Below are 17,500 nucleotides of genomic sequence, written 5' to 3'. Positions count from 1 at the left end.
GTTAATGTGACCACAAACACTGACCCTTGCTCAACACTTGGGATCGGTCTTGCAGTTTGAGTGTTAGCGCCTGTATCTACAATTTGCTGAGTACACAGGGACCTCTTTCCCACTCTGTGTGTTTTCTTTGGCAGAAATATAGCATCAAATATAAATTGTGCAAATATCTTTTACCCGGCACATTAGCAGTGTTAAAACCTTGTGAATACACTCCAGAGGAGGATAATATGTCAAAGATTATATGAAAGTAACTATGATGTACTGCTAACTGCTAGCGCTGGAGTCTCACCTGGGCCAAATCTCAGCCCTTGAGTCACAAAGGGATTATGCATCTATTTTTGCTTCAGACTTTTAATTCTCTGGACTTGCCAGCAGAGAACAGTTGCAGGTCCATGTCACCTGCCTGCCGAAGTTTCAACCAATTGGAATCAGTGTGCGTGTGTACGGCCTCTATAAGATTAATTACATGGTTAATTAAACGCCATGCTTAATTAAGTCTGACGTGTGTTCAATTAATCTATACGCCTAATCATTTCTAACACCCAATGGACACCTGGGATTGTTGAAATGAGTGTACTGACGACCCCCTCCTCCGCACGACTGACCACCCGTGCTCAAAGTTGACGCGGCTGTTGTGAAATAGGCTGTCTGCTCCGATTGACTGTTTGAAATGCTCGGTGGCCTTTTCTAAGTAAACTTCGACTCAGGCTTTGCTACTGGACTTCTGGGACTCGGGGCGAATTTGAAAGGCTCAGATGTCCTGCCCCTGAGTTCTAGTCTGAGGATTAATGACCGGTTTCCCCTGACCTTTAACCCATGGCAAAGTTCAGGAGGTCAGAGTGTATCCGGCTTGTGTTGTGTACCATTTCAAATGTTTTCCCAAATCTTTTCATCAGGCTATTAATCTCCATTTGCTTTCAGGTTGTTGCGTCCAGTAGAGCAAAATTGGGCTTACTGTTTTTATTAATTGGGCTAGAAAAGAGTGAACAAGTAGAGTCCTTTCCTCCTTTCCTTGAGGGTTACTTGGCACCATTGATCTTCCTTAGCATTTTTTTCTGTAGGTATGAACTCTCGAACCAGTGGCTAGCCACTTCTTGGAAGACCTGGGGCTACTTTCTTTTTTATTTATTCGAGTTCTGTGGACACCGGGCTAGTGTTGTGTGAAGAGTCTTATGGCGAAGGTTGTGACGAGTTATGGTGGTGATGGGGGGGCGGTGGAGATGGAGGATGAGGAGGAGGAGGCGGCAGTGTCAGTCCCATGGGTTGCTCCAGACCTGTCTCTGTCTGATTAACTTCAGCTCTGGGATCCCCGTGGACCGGCCGCCCCATCAAGCCTGCTATCTCAGGCAAGGCTGATAACAGTGCCCATTCCCTAGCGTGTCAGTGGATCAGGGGCAGAAAAACAAGTGAGTTCCCATGAGTCAAATCCTCCTCACTGTCAGCGCGGCAGTTATATTGGCTTCTCCAAATCAGGGCTTCAGCAGTGACTAGGTTTTTGCAGGCAACAAATTAAACCGATTTTATTCGTAAACTTTCTGGTGCTGGAATTTTAGAACTGTGATTCCTTACTTATTTTTTCTACCCTCAGGTTCAGTGTTTTTCTCTAGTGGCCGGTGATGGAGGTTGTGCGAGTAAGTCCACCAGTTGGGAGAAAAGATAATGGGATATAACATGCAAATCTTGAGATCTGTGGAATCTGGTTCATAACTAATCCGAGGATTGCTATAGGATTGTGACTTTGGCTGAGTTCCCAGAATCTGAGAGCCAGTTCCCCAAAACCAGGCAGTCTCTAGTACCATCAAAAAAACTCCTTAAAATATTTTTTTTTACTGCCCACCCCCCTTTTGTAAACATCTGGAAGTACTTCAGTATACTTGTAGACAAGCCATTGATTGATATTCTCAGTTACTGAGGATTTCATCAAATATGAGGGTCACTGTCTTTGAGGAACGGAAGGGAAAGTGGTATGCAGGTTTTGTATTTGCTGGGATGTGTGTACCTGCTCACTGCAAAAATACTAAAACCCACAGATGCCTGTCTCCCTTTAGAGTCCTTGTCTAAACTCTGGTATTTAGTTACAGCAGCAGAAAGGTTTGCATATTTGTCATGTAATTTTGCATGTGGAGTTGCTTGCAAAGTGAAGAGCTTTCATAATTTGAAAGATCTTGTCAAATATTTTTACAATCTGTTTGCCTTTGGAGTTGTGGCCTAGTAGTTAGTGACAGGTATAATAGGGTATATGTAGAAGTATGCAGAAGGACTTTAAATTTTTCAGTAACCTGGGTCAAACGCTTCGGGTGAACTGTATGTCATTACAAATTTGGCGTGTTTAAGGTCTGTTTTTAAAAATCAATGATCTTCACTGAAAGTTGGTCTCAGATTGTACAAGAAGCACTGCATTAAATACATTTTTTTAAAAATATGAACATTTATTTTACCACAGTATTTTCAATGGAATTTCTGCGCTAGCCTGTTCATTCTGACAGGCGCATTTGTAAACGGCTTTTCATCTAGTTTTACGCTTGAAAACTAAATGAATGCCGAAGTCTATTTACCTGATTATGTTTAAATTACATTACAACGTCGATGCTGTTAAAGGAACCGTAAAGTCACATTAACTGTTCACTGGACGTTTATCGGTATGTGAACACTAGCTGAGCATATACCTTATCTAGACTGATAACCCTATCTTATATAGTTGTTACGCCCAAATTTGAGAAATTTTGACCTTGAGTGGTGTCCTTTGTGTTGCCAAATAGATGGACAAAAAAAAAGACAAATACTAGATCACAGAAGCAGTGCCAGTATATTGTGCATCCATACTAGCAAATATGTGTCATATAAAATGAAAATCCCTCAAATAAGTCTGCCAAGTGAACACAAAATCTGTCTAATTATCAAATTCCTTCTTATATAATGAGTTAAACCTTAGGAGACACGGTGGTTCAGTGGTTAGCACTGTCGCCTTACAGCAGAAAGGTCGCTGGTTCGAGTCCCGGCTGGGCATTTCTGTGTGGAGTTTGCATGTTCTCCCCGTGTTGGTGTTGGTTGCCTCCGGGTGCTCCGAAGTGAAAAGGCGTGCACTATAGATGAATTCGGTAAGCTAAATTGTCTGTAGTGTCCTGTTCCTCTAGATTAGGAGTTGAACGTTGGGCTAATGACCCACCTCGTAAAAAATTAGATGTTACGAATCACCAACATGGTGCTGCTAAATATCAACTTCGATATAAACAGCCCTGAGAGTGAGTGAGTGAGTGAGTGAGTGAGTGAGTGAGTGAGTGAGTGAGTGAGTGAGTAAGTAAGTCTTAAAAAAAAATACAAAATATTTTGAAGGTTGTTTCCACGCTCTATTTATGCTATAAAATTATAGGTCCTAAACAACACCTTTATTAAAATGTATGTCTTTGTGATCCAGAAAAGGAAAGTCAAGCAAATATGGAACAACCTTTTGGGTGTCATATCCCTTCAAGTCTTTAGTAGCTTAGGCAACCCACTGAATAGTTCATTTTATTACATCGTTTTGGACATCTCTAATGTCACCAATCTGTCTGCTACATCAAGTGTCAGGCTCTTAAAGATGGCTTTCCTATCCCATCATGCACTGACAGAAACATTGTCAGTACATAATGGAGGCCCTTTTGTTGACCCTCAGCACTCTCGAGTTGCTCTGTTACACCATTTAAATTGGAACATAACTAACACCAATTTTAACCGTCACATATGCCTACACAGCAGACATGAGCGCTCCTCAATGACACTCATACAAGGCGGAAACTCGGAGAAGGCGACAGACAGACATGTTTTTCGTTGTCGCATCTATTGGCAGCAGTCTGCGTCATTGAAAAAAGACGAGTGGAGGAACAGGTGGTTTAAAATATCCAAGCGCTTCAAAAGTGGAAAGTGAATAAGCATTGGTCATTGTCTTCGTCTTTCTTGTTTCATGAGCTTCCAGGTGGTCCTGATGACTAATGTGTGACTGTGATTTTGAATGTGAGCTACGTGCCGCTTTTCTCTTCTCAATCTGAGCTGTTCGAACTGCATCATCTGCCCTAGCTATCACCTGTCGTTTTTCCCCTTTAGTATGTTCAGTTTCTGCCCTTTTCCATTTGAAATCTCTCAAAAGATGTTTGTCTCTCGTTCCCTCTCTCTCTCGCAATGAAATTTACCAGCTTTTTGGAAGATGGCAAACGGGAATAAACATTTAAAGGAATGAACAATGACTCATACGCATTTTCACTCAAAGGATTTGCTGTTGTTCACCTTAATCTTCCTCCCTGTAGATTTCCCAGCTGAGAAAACACCAGGAGACAAGCATATGTTATGTTTTGGATGCAGTTCCCCAGCATGCTAATTCTTCTCTAGCTTCTGGATAAGACTTGCCTGGTCAAATTTCACAAGTTTATTAAAGTTCATCTGTTAGATCAGCATGGCAATATGTTTTTAACATCTCTTTTTGTTGTCCTCAAAGAGTTCATAAAGATTTGATGGCTGTAATTTGTATGTTTGTGAGCTTCAAGCTGTTTGTTTTGTCTAGCTGTAAGACACATCAATAGTTGTTTTGACTGGTTATTCGTTTACATTTCAGAGTGTCTGCTTGTAGAGAGGACAGGTGTGTCTGAGGGTAATTTATTTATTTTAAACTTCTATCACATCTTCATAGAAATGTACTCATGGTTGTATTAACTTGATTGGAAGGGGTGTGCATTATCCATTTTATGCCATGGTTAGTTGTCTTATTAACATTGCTTTAGTAGCACTTTGTGTTCTATACTGTGTGCTTAAGTAGTCGTCATGATACAGTATATGCACTTTCTTGTAAGATGCTCTGGCGAGGTGCCGTTTGCCAAGAAAATAAATGGAATTTAAATGTCATCTGTCTGGAGGAGGTGTGACCTGAACTCAGTCTGAATTCCCACAATTGCAAGTCTCCCTCCCTTGCGCTGTTGTGATCTAAACTCCATCGTTACTTTGAAGATGGCTGGCCAACCCAGATTTAGGGCCAGAGATGTTCTCTTCCCACTGAAAATGGAATAAATTACAGGCATTAAATGAATAACACAGGTGACTCTTCAGAGGGAATGGTGCAGGTTTTGTTGCTGCATTACCACTGTTGCTCAATTTGCCATTGAAGTTCATTTTTTAGAAATTATTATAAGTTGAGTGAACCATAAATAATATAATTGCTGATATAATTAGTTGTTTTTTTTTATTTGCTGTCTTTTTGATGCTTCCAACATTTGCATGCAGTTGTCGCATTAACAGTTGCTACCATAATACTGTCTACCATTTTTATATATATATATTTATACATATATATATATATATATATATATATATATATATATATATATATATATATATATATATATATGTATATAAATATATATGTATATATATATATGTATATAAAAATATGTATATATGTATATATATATATGTATATATGTATATATATATATATATGTATATATGTGTATATATATATATATATATGTATATATGTATATATATATATGTGTATATATATATATATATATATATATATATATATATATATATATATATATATATATATATATGTATATATATATATATATATGTATATATATATATATGTATATGTGTATATATATATATGTATATATATATGTATATGTATATATATGTATGTATATATATATATATATATATATATATATATATATATATATATATATATATATATATATATATATATATATATATATATATATATATATATATATATATATATATATATATATATATATATATATATGTATGTATGTATGTATGTATGTATGTATGTATGTATGTATGCTCTGCCGTGACGCTTTTTAATTGATGTCGACTAGTTGTTGTAGGTGGTTCACTGAATGAAACTGCCCTCGGATTATTTAAAGTAATTTTTAAAATGTTATTTTTCTTATGTCAGTGTCAAAAATTCACGTGAACTTTGAGTGAACTTTAAATCGTCAAACAGATGCTAGTTAGGTCGCTCCATGCAAATACCCAGAGCAGATGCTAGCCAATCACGTTTACCCTACTCAGGAAAAGTAATGTGATTGGCTGTTGATCTCTGCAAAGCGTAGACGCGGACATATTTTGTGAATGAACCCTGAAGTGCACAGTCACGAAAGTGTGACAAACTTTATAGCGTGTGTAAATGTCATCCATGGTGAAGAATGCAGTGAAAATGTGCAGTGTGGAGACGTCTGATAACCAAGATTTTTATAAACTTGAGCCGCTTTCTAGCACGCACCATCATAGCGGTAAAAATGCATCTGAGCAAGTCTCTGGCAGCGTAATAAGCCTTAACGTTACAGCCTTTGTCTTTCGTGCGTTATGTTGTTATGAATAACTTCACATGAATCTGTGCTGACGTATGCATTACTTCTGCACTAAAATATCTGTTATTGCTACATTCTTTCTAAAATGTGCAGTGATCAATGTGTTTTGAGCATTAAACTGCATTTATTGAACATTCAAATTAGCCCTGATGCTAACGCATTATTATCATTGGTAACATTGCCTTGTTTTTGCAATGTGTTAAGAGCTGTCAAACAGCTTGTGAATATATTTTTCATGCAAATAAATTGCAAATTGTGGCGTGTTACAAAACATTTGCATCTTGTGTTTTATTGATGATGTCTCCAGTGATTAGTTGATATCGACTCGACTTTGCTAACATAAAAGTCGACTTCCAAAAATCTAAAGTCCTTCAACCTCTACTGCCTATAGTGTTACATTTATTGGGGAACTAGTCAGTTGTATGTTTGACTAACTCTTACCTCATCTTGCTCAAATTTTTAGATTGGGATTACATCCACAGCTCACATACTATCCTTCCAACTTGATTGGAAGTTAATGACTTGCATCTTGTCACTGGGAGATTTGAAAAGGTGGCTTTAGTATCTGATTGAGTTTTGAGTAACAAAAACATCTTTAGCCTAGTGACCTTCACAATGATGGTTATCATGGTGAACTAGGGATTCACAGACAGTAAAATCAAGTGATTCTCCATTGACAGACTCGCCCTTCTCTCCTGATCTGTTCTTCAGAAGCAGGAGGTGTTTGCTTGCTTTTTGTGCGACGCTTCAGATTCCTGTTTGCACTGCTGTGGGTTTTGTCCGAATAAACCATCTGCTTCTTCTGCAAGTGTCAATACAGAGACCGCGGTGGTGTGTTTTTCTCATAACCTTGCAAGGGGGTGTGAATCAAGGGATACCACAGTTATTCCAAGTCTCTGTTTCATTTCGTCCCTCTTTGTAGCGCTAGCGATGGGCAGCGCTGGTGGTTGTGAGGTTAAGTTAGCAGGTCCCACAGCTGGCATTTACCACGTCTGGCACCACTGGCATAGCGAGCCACTCTGATCTCAAGTGCAGGCTTGGCGCAAAGAAGTAAAACCATCCATTTGTAATGCAGTGGTGTTCTCGGGATCACGTTTCTACAGGCTTCCACGGATTGGGAGGAAAAAGCCACAAAACTAGCATGAATCCCTCAAAACAAGCTCCGTCTTTAGGTTCCTGTAGATTGGATTTACTCACGCAGACAGCATTTATAACTGGAGATTACGCTATTTGAATTGGGTGGAGTGTTTATTTTTTCCACTTTTCACCTTCACACACACACACACATACTACGACAGACGCCACCGTTTTTGTCTTGTGTTGCTGTAACTGCTGCCATGGGTCTGTTCCCAGACAGTGAGCGTAATGCAGAGTAATTATTATTTTTATACCATGTGCTTCCGGAAGCTTTCACTAGAAGTCAAAATGGCTCCCCACTGACCGGCTGATTACCTCTGAGGCTGTGCCCGCACCTGCCTTCAGTCGTACCTTGGCAGAGCTATACCCGCTGCCCCAGTGACAGAATGACAGGGCTTAACAGGGATGGTTCTTTACATGTCTTAATTGCCACATTCAATGCTTTCACTGTCTGAACATTTCATAAGATCTTTTCTTTCCGCTTGCTCGCTTGCCTTCACAAAAAAAGTACAATGATATTGCCATGATATTTTCTGAAGGACTTTGGAGACTGTCTGTATCCAGGTGTCACTGTATTACCGTGTGGGACTATAAATGTACAATGGTACCTTTTCTTTTGCTTTCTTGTTTCACTTGTGTTTCACTTCTTGAGAGGTTTTCACCTTCCCTTTCTGGACATTTACTACTTTTCCTTTTTCTTTTTTCTTTTTCTTCTTTTTTTTCATTTTCACTTTCACTTTTTTTTTTTTTTTTATTTCCTTACATTTCTTACTTGGCAACTTGGTAAACTTAATTTTTTTTAAACAATCCTTTTACTTTTTCTTCACAATAAATAACGTGATGCATATACAGGTATGTCAGAATACCTTGCTATTTGGTAACACTCTACAATACGGGACAGATAGTTAAAGTTAGCTAGTGTATTTACAAACATGAACTATTAATGAACTACTTGTACAGCATTTATTAATCAAAGTTAAACATTTACTAATGCATTATTAAAATAAAACGGCATGCGCTATAGGTTAGTTGGGAAGGCTAAATTGGCTATAGTGAATATGGGTGAATGAGTGTGTATGGATGTTTCCCAGTGATGGGTTTTAGCTTGAAGGGCATCCGCTGCGTAAAACCTATGCTGATTAGTTGGCGGTTCATTCCACTGTGGCGACCCCAGATTAATAAAGGGACTAAGCCTAAAATAAAATGAATGAATGAATGAATGAATGAATATACAGATATATCATAATATCTTGCTATTAGGTAACACTTTTGAATACGGGACAGGTAGTTAAAGTTAGTTAATGTATTTACAAATATGAACTATTATTGAACTACTTGTACAGCATTTATTAATCATAGTTAAACATTTACTAATGCATTATTAAAATATAACGCTGTGCTTGTTAACATTAGTTGATGCACTGTGAATTAACATGAACTAACAACCAATTTTTATTAAATAACTTTAACAAGCATGAATTTATACTTTATATTTGTTTTGCTTATGTTAGTGAATACATTACAGTGCTTTCCACAGGTTTGAAATATACTTGCAGTGGTAGCAGCACATAAATAGTTAACTATGTGCGACAAACAAAACATGATTTGATTTTTAACACTATTATTATTATTATCTGTTTAAATTTTTTTATTTTCAATGGGTTAAAGAAAAAAAAAGACTGTTGAAATAAATAAAAATCCCCTATTTCTCTTTTATGCTCTTCAGGAGCCATGTGCACTCACTGACAGATAAAATCTGTATCTATCTCTCTCTCATTCAAGTTCATGTTGCTTAATTGGCATGACAATTCGTACAGTATTGCCAAAGCATTTTAGATCTATAAAATATGTAATATATTGACATCATCAAATTTATAAAATATTCAGCTAATGAGAAATAAATGAAAAAAATTAATAAAACAGACTATGGGCCCTATCATACACCCGGCGCAATGCGGCGCAAGGCACGACACAATTGTTGTTTGCTAGTTTCAGCTCGGCGCAAGAGTCGTTTCGACGTTTTGCACCACGCTGTTTAAATAGCAAATGCATTTGCGCTTATATTTGCGCCCATAGGTGTTCTGATCTAAAAAAGGAGGCGTGTTGAGGCGCATTGCTGGCGCGTTGCTATTTTGAGGAAATTTTGCTGGACTATTGTCCAGCGCCAAGCACATTAGTTGTGCGCCTCACTTACACATTGCTTAATACACACGGGATGTACAACAATACGCAAATATCTTAACAAATGAAAAAGAATTAAATGATTAAAATATTACTATTTTCTAGCCTACATAAATATAAAAACCATACTTTCGTGCCTTCTTCATCTCGGGGGGCTTTTTCAGTTTATTCATAAAAATTTGCTTTTGTATAATGTTATCATTATTAGCAGTATTATTTATTATATGCATATTTATATTTGTTTTATTAAAAACAAGCTTAGATTTGCCCACCTGTCAGGTTTTAGACCATATGGGGCATAGCATGTGTATTTGGATATAAACTTCATTTATTCGTTTGCTGGAAATTAGAACTGAATTTAGAAATAGTTTTGAAACAAATCTTTGCGCTTAACAAACAAATTTAATTATGTATAGGCTAATGGATATCTGTGCGTACAACACGTTTCCCTATCTACAAGAGTGAAAGTGAAAGTAAACAATGAGGAGGTGCATCTCTCATTCTCGCGCTGTAGATGCTCTGTTTAACTGTTTTCTCTCTAATGAAGTGTTTAGTTTTTCCACTTACAAAGTCCTCCATGTAAATAGCAAATGCACTATGGCGCGACGCAACTGACTCTTGAAAAGAATGGGAGATGAGACTCTGATTAGTTTATTCTCAAAACACACCTATAACTCATTAAGAGAATAAGCTCAACCCTGTTAGACCATGTGCCACAGCGCAAAGTGAATTTTTCTGTCCTTAAAATATCAAAAGTGGATTCTGACATGCCCTTAATGCGTTTGCGCCCTGCGCTTTGGACTTTGCACATGGATCGTCAAAATAGAGCCCAATATCTCAAAAAATTATAATAATTAAAAGAATAAAATGTGTAGATTATTTAAATAAAACAAAAAAAGTTGATTACCCATTTCTAATGGTGTACAAATATTCTGCAGCCAATTTAGATGTAATTTCACTCTCTCAGAGTATTAGAAAAGTTTTTCTGAGTCGTTTAGATTAAAGAATGAATTGTTTACTGTTTCTAATGACAGCTTAGAAAACAAAGCAAATCTAAATACTGAACATTTTAGTAGATTTAGAAACGCCGGTCGGACGCAAAAAGGTGCGGGTCTCTGTCTGTGGGAATGTTGAGAGTTCTAGCACACTGAACGAGCAGTATCAAACGGGTAAACGAGAGAAGATATTCCACTGCCTAATCGATCGCGGATGTTTGTTTATATTGGGCAAATACAAAAAAAGTGTAAAAGGATGATAATAATAGTAAAAAAAGTGTCACTAAATATACTTATATTAACGGGTGGCCATTAATATACCTATGTGTCTGTGTGTAGGAAGCATTGCAATAACTGATTCGTTAACAAAAACGAACAAATATAGCGTGGCATTTAACATCATGAGTATACCGTTGTACTATCTTGCTTTTCTTCCCTGCATTGCTTTTTTTGCATTACTATTAAAATGCCTAAATATTCCATTGTTTTTGACATGTAACATAGTAATACCATGGTATATTTAAAATACTTTTGAGTACAATATTGATGCCAAGCATAAAGTAATAATTTAGTGTTGTTTTACTGTTTATTGTCTGATATAATTCTATGATTCCTAGTGAAATATTAACTTTAACCTTATGAAAGTTAAAGATGCAATTGTCTTTTAGGCTAATATGCAAGTTTTTCCTTTGCATTCTAAAATACGTTCATATTTAAATGACAACGTTTTGAAAACGATCCGCATTTACTCATCAATGACAATGACCAAACGCACTGTATTATGTATGTCAGTCTAGGTTTTGGCGATGTACCTGTAGTGAAGTGACTATGTGCAGTCGACAGTTAGGCGATGATGTGTATGCTGAATTCGCCCTGTGCAAGATGGTCATTGCACCTCCACTGTTGGTCGTAATATCAAGTAAATCCACATATCAACACCTCCAAGTACTTTGCCGTTGTTGTGTTTTGTTAGCACTTTCCTTTAATCTACACTCCCCTAAACATGTACTGTTCACATGCATAACTTCATCACTTTCGAAGACTCTAAATTTCAGATGTTGATAATTGGGTTGAACAATATATCGCTAGAGCATCAATATCGCAATATGTGTATCCGCAATAGTCAGATTGCTGGATTTAAATGATTTATTAAAGATTAAAAAAATCTTTTTGTTATGTTATTTTATGTTTGATTGTTCAATTTCTGTACCTGAATACTGCAAGACTGTCCAGAAAACCATAAAGCTTTGCTCTACTCAATTTATTGTGATTTATGCAAACGCACTTGATAGAAACAGACTTGATCGTCTCAATCCATCTAAATGAATGAAATCTTTCCAGCTATCCGGTTATATAGAGCTATTCGATTCATCTGCTGATATATCGTAGAAAATATCGCATCTAGTGATGTATCACAATGTCAGAGTTTTCCAATATCGTGCAGGCCTAGTTGATAGGGACACAACAATGGTGTGGTTTTCAAATATATGTGTTTTCAGTCACAACTTTATGTGGAGTAAACAAACAGACAAACCAAATAAAAAGTTTCTATATTTGGCTGAAAACATTGTAGCGTTAATATCCACTTGGATGATCAGGTGTGCGCAAGCTTTCTATTTTCACTGCTGAGCGTGTGTTTCAGCCCTGCTACATTTTGACTTCTTATCCTCTCCTCTGTGCTTTTGTGCACTGTTCTCTCTGTTTTAAACACTCAATACAGCTTCTTTATCATTACTTTAATTCAGATTTGATTGCTGCCTATTAGCATATTGTTCTAGACAGGAAACCTTGCGTAGATCATGTTTTTTTTTTGTCTTTATGAATCTGTTTATGCTCAAATTTTGCCCATGGGCATCTGAAGTCTGATCCCCATTGTGTCTCATGTGTCTCTCTCATCCTCTGACTCTTTTCTCTTTCGGTCTCTTACCTCTTGCTCTGCTTTGTCAGGCTCTCTGCGCGAGATCGAGGGTTTAATAATCGCCGCAGTTTATAAAGGCTACGGGGTCAACCAAAGGCCACAAGCTCTTCGGCTGCCAATCAGAAATGTCGAACCGCAGCGGTCTGACATGTCAAATCATAACTTGCTCCTAAAAACTGACCTTGTGTTATTTACCAACCGTGCCATTGGTATCTATTAACGTTTTTTTAGGGCAAGACACTGCAGGTTAATAGGGTAAAAAGATTAACAAATAATTATTACCTTACTTCTACAGTTGATTGATTTGTATAAAGAATTATTTGGCAAAAACTTGTTTGAATATGCAACAATACATTAATTAAATATGCACTAATTTGCATACATTTCTAGGACTAAACAGACCCCTTATTTTTCTGCGATTCCGCGAACGCTGAATCCCAACACAAAATCAACTAATAGTCGCTAATTTTTGCGATCCAGCAAAATTCTTAATTTAAACGCAAAATAATCACAAAAAATGTAAATAATTTCATAAAACATCAAATTCCAAATCATATAATCAAATTGTAATTATTTCAGTTGAATTGAATTGTTTTACATGATTATAGACGTTGCATTCGCAGCGCACATAATATATTTGAGTGTCTCTCGAAAAATGACGTCTCACCTGCTCCCTCACAATCCAAAATGACATTATACGGAATGGGGGGCGGGGGAGTTTTCAGCTTGTGCAGTTAGCCGACGCAGATGAAGTGCGATTGATTTACATGTGAAGTCATAGCAAAGATGAGATATTGGCATCCTGTGGTACGAATTAGCCATTTTGTGCGTTTGACCTGCTTCAGACTGCAAAAGAAAGTTGGAGAAATGGAACAAACAAATGGAGATTGGTTCACGGATAAAGGCTGCTGAACGTGACTGAATTAAAGGACATTATTAATGCTTTACATGCATGGCTGGTATTATTATGTGCATCATCAAATCGATAAATTGTTTAGTTTAACTGCAGTTAACGAGAGAAAACACTTCCCTGCCATTGAAGTGTTTTACGGTAATCCGTGTTTTAGGTCTATTGTGGTAGGGGAATCTCTAACGCATGTGTGAGAATGATGTCAGATGCTCTGGGGAGTGAAATCTGAAAGAAAGTAAGATCGTGGATTAAAATAAGAGCTATACAAACTTTCTTTAGCCTAATCCCTGCTGTTTTAGATCTTGTCTTGAAAGGGACCAAAATAAAGAAGCTTTATTTTTTTATGATTTGTGTCATTGTCATTGTTTCTGATTGCACACCTAACATAGTAGGCTACCTAATTGGTAAATAAGAATTACTGGGAATTACCGCCACAAAATCAGTCATTTTTATTGCAAAAAATCCTGAAAAACTAGCGGGTCTGACTAAAAACTGAACTTTTCATGAAGTCCGGTTCAAAATTCTTTTTTTTTGTATTTTTTTTTTTTTTTTACATATTAGAGTCAAAAGATTTTACAGAGATGATTTTGGGAATCTCTATTTATCAGTCCATAATTCACAAAAAAGAGTTGAATCAAACCAAGCAAACTGAAATGTTGTATATAATCAGGCAAATTATGTGTAAACAAATCTCTCAATTAAAATACATATACAGTTAAAATACATACACAGAAGTATTAGCCCCCCTTTGAATTTTTTTTCACATGATGTTTAACAGAGCAAGGAAATTTTCACAGTATGTCTGATAATATTTTTTCTTCTGGAGGAAGTCTTAATGTTTTTATTTCAGCTAGAATAAAATTTATTTTTTAAAAAACATTTTAAGGTCAAAATTATTAGCCTCTTTAAGCTATAATTTTTTTGATAGTCTACAGAACAAACCATTAATAGACATAACCATTAATAGAATAACTTGCCTAATTACCCTAACCTGCCTAGTTAATCTAATTACCCTAGGTAAGCCTTTAAATGTCACTTTAAGCTGTATAGAAGGGTCTAGAAAAATATCTAGTCAAATATTATTTACTGTCATCATGTCAAAGATAAAATAAATCAGCTATTAGAGATGAGTTAATAGTAAAAACTATTATGTTTAGAAATGTGTTGAAAAAAATCTTTCTGTTAAACAGAAATTGGGGGAAAAAATAACCAGGGGGGCTAATAATTATCACGTTGACTGTAATTAAAACTGTAGTTTGGTGTTTAAAACTGCTGAAATGAAGATTTAGGAATCATTTTGAGCCTTTAAAAGTGTGTGCTATTGAGATCTACACACAAATTGATTAAGTATGACAAAAGAAACAGTTATTGTGTTTTAAATATATATTGGATGCTTTCTTGACATTAGACTGAACAACATAAAAGCCAAAAAGTTCAAAATCTCATAATCAACAGGTGCATGAAATTTTAATAAAAGTGTCTCGGCTTTAACTTTATTTAGCATACATTTATTCAAATTTGGACTACATCTGACATGCATGCACAGCCAGTCACATGGTTGTCATGTTTTTCATGATACAGGCCACTGAGGATGAGGAGGGCGATGAAGGGGCTGGGGGAAGGGATGTTGACCTGATTTTGGGGGCTGCGGAGGCTGTGATAGTGCTGTTGTTGGAGGGTTTGTAATCCAAGGGATGCACGGTCAGATTAGAGGCTGCCCCATATTACGAGAACACGGAGAGAGAGAGGGAGGGACAGAGAGAGAGAGGGCAGGAGTCACTGAAAGGCTCAGGACAGATCAGCTGCTACAGAAGATGCTCTTTGACTTCTGTATTTCTCTCTTGCTTTATTTATTAGCTCTTTTTTTATTGTTTGTTGGATTAGATCTTTAGATTGGAAAGAAAAGCTTTAAGAGGTCATTAATTTTTATTTATTATCTGTAATATTTACTGTATTGTTATTTTTAAGTGTATAATTAGAAGTTTTGATTTAAATATTTATACTGCCACTACTGTTATTATACCAGTCATAAAGTCATACCACATGCTTATCACATTTTATTGATTTTATTAATAATTTATTATTAATTTTCCATTTGCTTTTTTTTTTTGTAGAATAGAACATTTTTTTATTATATTTTTTTCCTTCAGGTAATAAACAAAAACATTGTAAAAATATAATTTATTTTACACGTATAACAGTAAGTTTGTAAGTTTGTAAGTTTTACGATCAAACATGTTCGTTTATTACTAGTATTATGCATTTTTTTGACAAATATCCAGATTTATTCCAGATCTAAATCTTGATTTGCATAATTAAAAAAAAACTATCCATTGTACTTTTTTCAATAAAATATATATATTTATAATTTTTATTTAAAATTTTTCATTTTTAAAATTAAAAATTTTTATTTATTTGTAATATTATACATTTTTCGTACTTTTTTATTACAAATGAATACAAACTCCAATATGCAGATTTACCCAGGAATTTGCATCAAAATGTTGTACACGTCACATTTAAAATAAAATTATTCATAACCTTTTAATTTAAATATATTTATTTATTCATTGACTCTACTACATCTACTACTATTACAAATTAAAATATTCAATATTAGAGCTGGTACGGGGGGGGGGGGGGGGGAGTATTTAACATGTTATGTTTTTTTTCTGGGAAAGATATTCTAATGGAGCTGTTGACATGGAACTGATCCTGATGGTTCTGTGGATCTCGTCTATCAAATCTGATCTTTATTTTGTGTTTTCAATTGGATTCAAGTCAGGTGATTGGTTGGGCCATTCTAGAGCTTTATTTTCTTTCTCTAATACCATTTGAGAGTTTGCTTGGCTGTTTTGGATCATTGTCTTGCTGAAATGTCCACCCTGGTTTCATCTTCATCATCTTGCTAGTGTAGATGCTGAACTGAAGCAGCTAATATTAATTTACAATGCCGAAGGGCAGAGGGTTGCTGAATAACTACTGAGAGATTTTAGCTGCTGTCTGGGCGTTCACTGCCTTTCTACACCTCCCGTTCTTCATGTGTTTAATAGTTTTTCCCTGTTTTATTTCATTTTATTACACAAAACTTAATTTGTAAACTAATTAGATTTGTTTTCTTTGCATATATGGATTTCTTTGGTTGTTACCAACATCTGATGAAAAAGTCAACAGCACCTTTAGAAATATGTTTTCAGAGAAAATGGTGATGTGTTCAATACTTATTTCCCCCACTGCATGTAGTTATTTATCTATAAACTTTTTTCCAAAGAAAGAGCCCTTCAATCTGAAAGTATTTTCATATATATATGAATGTAATTGTAAATGTTTTAATCTGCTAATAACAAAATTCTCAGCTCTGATTAAGATATTTAATATTGCGCCAAACCACCCATATATTCCAACCTAGCTGTAAGTGAAAATCAAATTCACAATGAATCTTTTATGGTTTCACCTGTACAGCTTCAGTGTTTGCATATTTAATTCATAAGCCAGTTTGCATGATATGTAGCTCCTGCCTGCTTTAGCATACATTCATTCTCCTGGTGCGTGGCACATTTTCAACTCCTTGTCTCTTTAATTTGTTCGCTGATTTATCCCGAAAGGTTATTAGTGCATGCTGCAAAGTAAATGTTTGTTGGTAATAAGCATCCCAACACGTCGTAAATGCCCACCCAAAATAAAGGGTTTGACACTGCTGCAAATTGTGTTTAATTGCACTAATTAATTTGAGCCCGTGACTGCCAAATCTGATTTTTCAACAGCGATGTGCGCTAGGCTCAAAACGTTAACGCCGTTCTGATATTAATACTATGTTTCCTGTTGTGGCTTTTACAGCACAAATGTAATTATTTGGCTGTGGTATTATTACGGTTGACTGAAAAAGACCCTGGTTGATAATTATTTCTTGGCATGGTTGTGATACAAATGAATAGTTTTGACGTCTGTTGCTGCTCGTAGTTTATGATGCTGTAATATGACATGACAGAAC

The 17,500-nt window shown here is 35.9% G+C and overlaps 1 protein-coding gene across 1 annotated transcript in view; it reads left to right on the top strand.

Annotated features, from left to right (window-relative positions):
* ssbp4 (single stranded DNA binding protein 4) overlaps nucleotides 1-17,500 on the top strand; it is a 96,240-nt gene that overhangs the window by 34,851 nt on the left and 43,889 nt on the right. The window lies entirely within an intron of this gene.

Source organism: Danio aesculapii, chromosome 22, assembly GCF_903798145.1.
Source record: "Danio aesculapii chromosome 22, fDanAes4.1, whole genome shotgun sequence".
In the NCBI taxonomy this organism is placed as follows: Eukaryota; Metazoa; Chordata; class Actinopteri; order Cypriniformes; family Danionidae; genus Danio; species Danio aesculapii.
Note: the sequence above shows the minus strand (reverse complement) of the source record. Positions and strands in the feature narration are given on the sequence as shown.